Here is an 8,527-nt window from a genome sequence, read left to right as displayed (position 1 = left end):
GGGAAGTAAGACTTGGCCACTGGTTGATTCACGAACCTATAACAATATATACATATATATCAAAGTATGTTTAAAATATATTTACAACACTTTTAATATATTTTGATGTTTTAAGTTTATTAAGTCAGCTGTCCTAGTTAGTAACCTACAACTAGTTGTCCACAGTTAGATGTACAGAAATAAATCGATAAATATTATCTTGAATCAATCCACGACCCAGTGTATACGTATCTCAGTATTGATCACAACTCAAACTATATATATTTTGGAATCAACCTCAACCCTGTATAGCTAACTCCAACATTCACATATAGAGTGTCTATGGTTGTTCCGAAATATATATAGATGTGTCGACATGATAGGTCAAAACATTGTATACGTGTCTATGGTATCTCAAGATTACACAATATACAATACAAGTTGATTAAGTTATGGTTGGAATAGATTTGTTACCAATTTTCACGTAGCTAAAATGAGAAAAATTATCCAATCTTGTTTTACCCATAACTTCTTCATTTTAAATCCGTTTTGAGTGAATCAAATTGCTATGGTTTCATATTGAACTCTATTTTATGAATATAAACAGAAAAAGTATAGGTTTATAGTCGGAAAAATAAGTTACAAGTCGTTTTTATAAAGGTAGTCAATTTAGTCGAAAGAACGACGTCTAGATGACCATTTTAGAAAACATACTTCCACTTTGAGTTTAACCATAATTTTTGGATATAGTTTCATGTTCATAATAAAAATTATTTTCTCAGAATAACAACTTTTAAATCAAAGTTTATCATAGTTTTTAATTAACTAACCCAAAACAGCCCGCGGTGTTACTACGACGGCGTAAATCCGGTTTTACGGTGTTTTTCGTGTTTCCAGGTTTTAAATCATTAAGTTAGCATATCATATAGATATAGAACATGTGTGTAGTTAATTTTAAAAGTCAAGTTAGAAGGATTAACTTTTGTTTGCGAACAAGTTTAGAATTAGCTAAACTATGTTCTAGTGATTACGAGTTTAAACCTTCGAATAAGATAGTTTTATATATATGAATCGAATGATGTTATGAATATCATTACTACCTCAAGTTTAGTAGGTAAACCTACTGGAAGTGACAAGAAATGATCTAGCTTCAAAGGATCTTGGATGGCTTGAAAGTTCTTGAAGTAGGATCATGACACAAAAACAAGTTCAAGTAAGATTTTTACTCGAATTAAGATAGTTTATAGTTATAGAAATTGAATCAAAGTTTGAATATGAATATTACCTTGAATAAGAAAGATAATCTACTATATATAACAAAGGTTTCTTGATCTTAGATGATTACTTGGAATGGATTAGAAAGCTTGGAAGTAAATTAGTAAACTTGAAGGGATTTTTGAAGTGTTCTTGAAGTGTTCTTCCTATAATGATTATAGCTTGGTTATTGAAGTGATTTTTGATGAAGATGATGATTAACTACTGGAAAAATACGTTCATAATAGTGTGTGTGTGTTGAGAGAGAATGAGAAAGAGAATTGGAAGTGAAATGGAGTGAATGATGAGTGGTAATTGGTGAGTGGTGAGTGGGGTTAAAAGGAGTTCTAGTTAGTTGACTAGCTCATGGTAGAAGTTAAAATTGATTAGTCATACATAACATAATCAAGAGTGGAATCCCATGCTAGTTCCTATTGGTATATACTTATAGTAAGTACGTGTTGAAGCTGTGTATAATACGGGTAAGAATACGACTAGAATTCTTGATGAAAGAAAAGAATGGAAAAGTAACTGTAACCATTTTCGTTAAGTATGAGTGTTTTGATATATGTCTTGAAGTCTTCCAAAAGTATTTTAATACATCTAAATACACTACATGTATATACATTTTAACTGAGTCGTTAAGTCATCGTTAGTCGTTACATGTAAGTGTTGTTTTGAAACCTTTAAGTTAACGATCTCAATTGATGTGGTTAACCCATTGTTTATTATATCTAATGAGATGTTAAATTATTATATTATCATGATATTATGATATATTAATATATCTTAATATAATATATATACATTTAAATGTCGTTACAACGATAATCGTTACATATATGTCTCGTTTCGAAATCCTTAAGTTAGTAGTCTTGTTTATATGTATATAACTCATTGTTAATATACTTATGGAGATACTTACTTATCATAATCTCATGTTAACCATATGTATACCCATATATATATCGTCATGTCGTTTTTACAAGTTTTAACGTTCGTGAATTGCCGGTCAACTTGGGTGGTCAATTGTCTATATGAAACATATTTCAATTAATCAAGTCTTAACAAGTTTGATTGCTTAACATGTTGGAAACATTTAATCATGTAAATATCAATCTCAATTAATATATATAAACATGGAAAAGTTCGGGTCACTAAAGTTTGTCCCAAATATTTTTTGAAACGAGGCCTCGAAAGCCTTTAATTTTGCCTTTTTTTGTTTAATTTTAGACGTTCTTTTGAACGTTTTGAATTTCTATCATATTATTTCTTTTTGTATGCATAACTTAGCATGGTATATATTGTTTTATGGCCTATTATTTCATTCACAATGTAATTAACGTATATAATTTTAAATCTAATGTCACTTCATTAAACGCGCTTTTTATATCAACCATATACGCCGCCAAATGGAGTACCATTTGGCGGCGCATAACCTTTCGGTTCAGATTGTGTTGAAATTCTCAAGATCACCCTAAAATGACCCTAACATCAAGACTCTTGGAAAGTTTATTGACATTCGAGGTCGTCAGGATGCCAAAAAAGACATTTTTCTCATTATTAATTTTTTTTGAACGTTTTCAATATATATTGTATTATTACTTTTGTGTATACATGACTTAGCATGAGATATATAGTTTTAAGGCCTATTATTTCACTGACACTGTAATTATGTATAACTCATATTATTTTGAGCCTATGTCATTTCATTAAACATGCTTTTTAAATCATTAATATGCGTCAACAGATGGAGTGACATTTGGGGGCGCATAACCTTTGGTTTCAGATTGTGCTAGAATTCTCAGGATCACCCTAAAACGGCCCAACGAGCAAGACTCTCTGAACGTGCTTGCCATTCGAGGTCGTCTAGATTTCGAAAAAGACATCTTTCCTCACAAATTCACACCACGCACCAAACTCCACCGACGGTTTGTGGTGCTTGGTGTTTTTTGTCTTTTGCCATAATGTTAGATCTATCGTATCTTTTGATTCGTTGCTCCAATTTAGTCACCTTTTTTAAATAGTGTATTTTTTCGAGATCTATGCGTTGGAAAACTGCCGTAGGCGGTTTTTCCCAAATATGTTTTGAAACGAGGCCTCGAAAGCCTTCAATTTTGTCTTTTTTTTGTTTAATTTTAGACGTTCTTTTGACTTAGCCTTCAATTTAATTTTAGACGTTCTTTTTTTAAAGCCTATTATTTCACTCACAATGTGATTATGTATAACGCATATAATTTTGAATCTAATGTCACTTCATTTAACGCGCTTTTTATATCAATCATATGCGCCTCCAAATGGAGTACCATTTGGCGGCGCATAATCTTTCGTTTCAGATTGTGTTGAAATTCTCAAGATCACCCTAAAATGACCCTAACATCAAGACTTTTGGAAAGTTTATTGCCATTCGAGGTCGTCAAGATGCCGAAAAAGACATTTTTCTCGTCATTAATATTTTTTTGAACGTTTTCAATATATATCGTATTATTACTTTTGTGTATATATGACTTAGCATGGTATATATTGTTTGAAGGCCTATTATTTCACTGACACTATAATTATGTATAACTCATATTATTTTGAGTCTAATGTCACTTCATTAAACATGCTTTTTAAATCATTAATATTTGCCGCCAGATGGAATGACATTTGGCGGCGCATAACTTATGGTTTCAGATAGTGCTGAAATTCTCAGGATCACCCTAAAACGGCCCAACGAGCAAGACTCTATGAACGTACCTGCCATTCGAGGTCGTCTAGATTCCGAAAAAGACATATGTCCTTGCAAATTCACACCACACACCAAACACCATCGACGGTTCGTGGTGCTTGGTGTTTTTTGTCTTTGGTTAAAATGTTAGATCTATCGTATCTTCTGACTCGTTGCTCCGATTTGGTCACCATTTTTAAAATAGTGTATTTTTTCGAGGTCTATGCTTGGCAAACTTCCATAGGCGGTTTGTCCCAAATATTTTTTGAAACGAGGCCTCGAAAGCTTTCAATTTTGCCTTTTTGTTTAATTTTAGACGCACTTTTGGCCGTTTTTAATTTCTATCATGTTATTTCTTTTTGTATGCATGACTTAGCATGCTACATATTGTTTTAAGGCCTATTATTTCACTCACAATGTAATTATGTATAACGCATATAACTTTGAATCTAATGTCACTTCATTAAACGCGCTTTTTATATCAAGCATACGCGCCGCCAAATGGAGTACCATTTGGCGGCGCATAACCTTTCATTTCAGATTGTGTTGAAATTCTCAAGATCACCCTAAAATGACCCTAACATCAAGACCCTTGGAAAGTTTATTGCCATTCGAGGTTGACAGGATTCCGAAAAAAGACATTTTACTCATTATTAATGTTTTTTTGAACGTTTTCAATATATATCGTATTATCACTTTTGTGTATACATGACTTAGCATGGTATATATAGTTTTAAGGCCTATCATTTCACTGACACTATAATTATGTATAACTTATATTATTTTGAGTCTAATGTCACTTTATTAAACATGCTTTTTAAATCATTAATATGCGCCGCTAGATGGAGTGATATTTGGCGGCGCATAACCTCTGGTTTCAGATAGTGCTGAAACTCTTAGGATCACCCTAAAACGGCCCAACGAGCAAGACTCTATGAACGTGCCTGCCATACGAGGTCGTCTAGATTCCAAGAAAGACATCTTTCCTCGCAAATTCACACCACGCACCAAACACCACCGACGGTTCGTGGTGCTTGGTGTTTTTTGCCTTTGGCCAAAATGTTAGATCTATCGTATCTTTTGACTCGTAGCTCTTATTTAGTCACTGTTGTTTTTAAATCGTATATGTTTTTGAGATCTATGCGTTGGAAAACTGCCGTAGGCGGTTTGTCCCAAATATTTTTCGAAACGAGGTCTCGAAAGCCTTCAATTTTGCCTTTTTTGTTTAATTTTAGACGCTCTTTTGACCGTTTTGAATTTCTATCATATTATTTCTTTTTGTATGCATGACTTAGCATGGTACATATTGTTTTAAAGCCTATTATTTCACTCACAATGTAATTATGTATAACTCATATAAGTTTGAATCTAATGTCATTTCATTAAACGCGCTCTTTATATCAATCATATGCGCCGCCAAATGGAGTACCATTTGGCGGCGCATAACCTTTCGTTTCAGATATGTGTTGAAATTCTCAAGATCACCCTAAAACGACCCTAACATCAAGACTCTCGGAAATTTTATTGCCATTCGAGGTCGTCAGGATGCCCAAAAAAGACATTTTACTCATTATTAATGTTTTCTTGAACGTTTTCAATATATTTTGTATTATTAATTTTGTGTATACATGACTTAACATGGTATATATAGTTTTAAGGCCTATTATTTAACTGACACTGTAAATATGTATAACTCATATTATTTTGAGTCTAATGTCACTTCATTAAACATGGGTTTTAAATCATTAATATGCGCCGCCAGATGGAGTGACATTTGGCGGCACATAATCTTTGGTTTCAGATTGTGTTGAAATTCTCAGGATCACACTAAAACGGCCCAACGAGCAAGACTCTCTGAACGTGCTTGCCATTCGAGGTCGTCTAGATTCATAAAAGACATCGTTATTCGCAAATTCACACCACGCACCAAACACCACCGACGGTTCGTGGTGCTTGGTGTTTTTTGTCTTTGGCCAAATGTTAGATTTATCGTATCTTTTGACTCGTAGCTCCAATTTAGTCACCGTTTTTTTAAATTGTGTATTTTTTTGAGATCTATGCTTTGGCAAACTGCCGTAGGCGGTTTGTGTGATGACCCGTCCAAAAATCTATGTACGAATCATCAACAGCAGGTCCATTACACGGTATAATGCTATATGCTGTTTTAAAACAAGTTTTGCATTCATGAAAAGGTAACGTTTTTACCAACATTAAATGTTTTACAAAGGTACCATGCTTCTACGAATAGAAAGCATTAACAGAAGTACGTGACACTAAGATCATTACAAAACCATGGTTCGAAAATAACATAAGTAGTGAATGCAAAGTAAAAGTTCCATGATTGAGACATCTCTAAACAATGCAGCAGAAGTCTAACACAGTGAGTCTATAACAGCAAGTCTAACAGCGGAAGCAACAACATCTAAGCACTTGAGAAATAACATGCTTTAAAATGTCAACACGAATGTTGGTGAGCTATAGTTTTTGTAAACAACGATATAATGTAGACCACGAGATTTCGTATACAAAACAGTATGAAAAGTATATGCTTGTCCGTGGGCACCCGGTAACTAACTTAACAAAGTAATATAAATATCACCCCCTAAAAGTACACTTTGCGAGTGCGTAAGTTTAAGAAGTATTAAACACCCGTTAAATGCTAGCGCGACTAGCCCGAGTGGGGATGTCAAACCCTATGGATTCATATCTAAGATTCGCGTTCACCGGTTCAAAAACCAATGACTAAACGTTACCGTGCTAAAGAGAATCTTTGCGCCGTTATATCACCCACATATATATAAAGTTTAAGTACTCGTGTCTAGTACGTAAAACATAAAAAGCGCATGTATTCTCAGTCCCAAAAATAGTAAAGTAGAAAGGGAGCTATAACTCACAGGGAATGTGCGATAAAAGTCGATATGAAAAGTATGCAAGTAGTAAGTCTGTCCGAAAGGTCCTCAACCTAAGTCAAAGGTTACTAAGTTAGTAAATTGTCCCCAAAGGTTTAAAAGTACGTAAGTAAAGTCCTAAGCATCATCATCGTCATCATCATTCGTAAAAGATAAAGTAAGTTTTCAACAAGAATAGAGATCGAAACAAAAGGCTGACTTCGGAAGCTGCTACGACCTCTATACAAACTGAAAAGACGCGCGACCAGTGGTCAAGGCTCTGTATGTGAGTCCCCTTACCGCTGTCAAATTTTCATATCCTAACTCGATGTCGTTTGACCGTGGCGACGGTTCAAGCGCGAGTATGTCAGAAATTTCAACACGTCGTTACAAAGGCGTACTGATTTTCGGAAGGCTATAAATCCTAAACCGTATATCGAATTTAGGCGAGTCTTAAATGAAAAGTCATATACTCAAACCGAAATATCTGGAAATCAACTTTCTAGAAGCCCCAGGAGTCTGATCAGACCCTGAAAAACAGAAAATAAGTGCTCCGGTGGGTTTCTTGGTGCTTGATGCTTCTCACTGTTCTCATCCTTGATGCGTATAAGCCTCAAGTGTACAACTCTTTGATGTTTTAGCATCACTTTGACCAAGTTTCAACCATCAACACACCATGTCAAGACTAAGAAGAAATACAACTCACTTAAGAGTTTTAGATGGATGATGAACCAAGGTTACATCATATTCTTAGTCTCAACACAAATACAAGTTCTAAAATTTAAAGCTACAAACGTTGATTCAATCAAACAAGCAAGACCTTAAGTTACATAAATTTGATCAAACAAAGTAATTAAACCCTAAGCTAGAAAGCTTGGATCCCTTAACAATAATTATAAGATTTCAAAGCTAGAAAGCTTGAATCTTTTATGTCCTTGAAGATCTCTAAAGCAAAAAGCTAGATCTTCAAGTTTCATGAAGATCATAAACACAAGTTTTGATCTTTTAACAAAAATAAAGTGATCTTAAGCTACAAAACTTAGATCCAACAAAGTAATGAAGATCCAAAGCTAGAAAGCTTGAATCTTTTATGTTCTTGAAGATATTTAAATCAAAAAGCTAGATCTTCAAGTTTCATGAAGATCATAAACACAAGTTTTGATCTTTTAACAAAAAAAAAGTGATCTTAAGCTATAAAGCTTAGATCCATCAAAGTAATAAAGATTCAAATCTAAAAAGCTTGAATCTTTCATGTTCTTGAAGGATTCAAATCAAAGTTTGAATCTACAAGATATAACAAGATCAAAAAGCTAAAAAGCTTGATCTTATGATGATGATGATGTCGTGATTAAGAAGAGAAGAAGAAGAAGAAGAAGAAGAAGAAGAAGACGAAGAAGAAGAAGAAGAAGAAGAAGAAGAAAATTTTAAGAACTTACAATTTTAGTGTGAGAAAGACTAGAGAGAAAATTAGAGAGCAAGTGTGTGTAAAATGAGAATGAGATCAAGTGTGAAATGAAAGAATAAGGCTTGTATTTATAGTGGTGGTGGTGGTGGTTTGGCCGACGGCCTAGGGGGACAAGGGGGAGACAAACTTTACTTTTTGCATGGTGGTGGTCTAAAGGTGGTGCTTGTTGTTGGGATTCCATGCAACATGTGTAGTAATGGTTAACAAAAATGCTAGTATATTGGCTTAACT

Source organism: Rutidosis leptorrhynchoides, chromosome 1, assembly GCF_046630445.1.
Source record: "Rutidosis leptorrhynchoides isolate AG116_Rl617_1_P2 chromosome 1, CSIRO_AGI_Rlap_v1, whole genome shotgun sequence".
NCBI classification, from domain to species: Eukaryota; Viridiplantae; Streptophyta; class Magnoliopsida; order Asterales; family Asteraceae; genus Rutidosis; species Rutidosis leptorrhynchoides.
The sequence above is the reverse complement of the archived record's forward strand: the minus strand, read 5'-3'. Positions refer to the sequence as shown.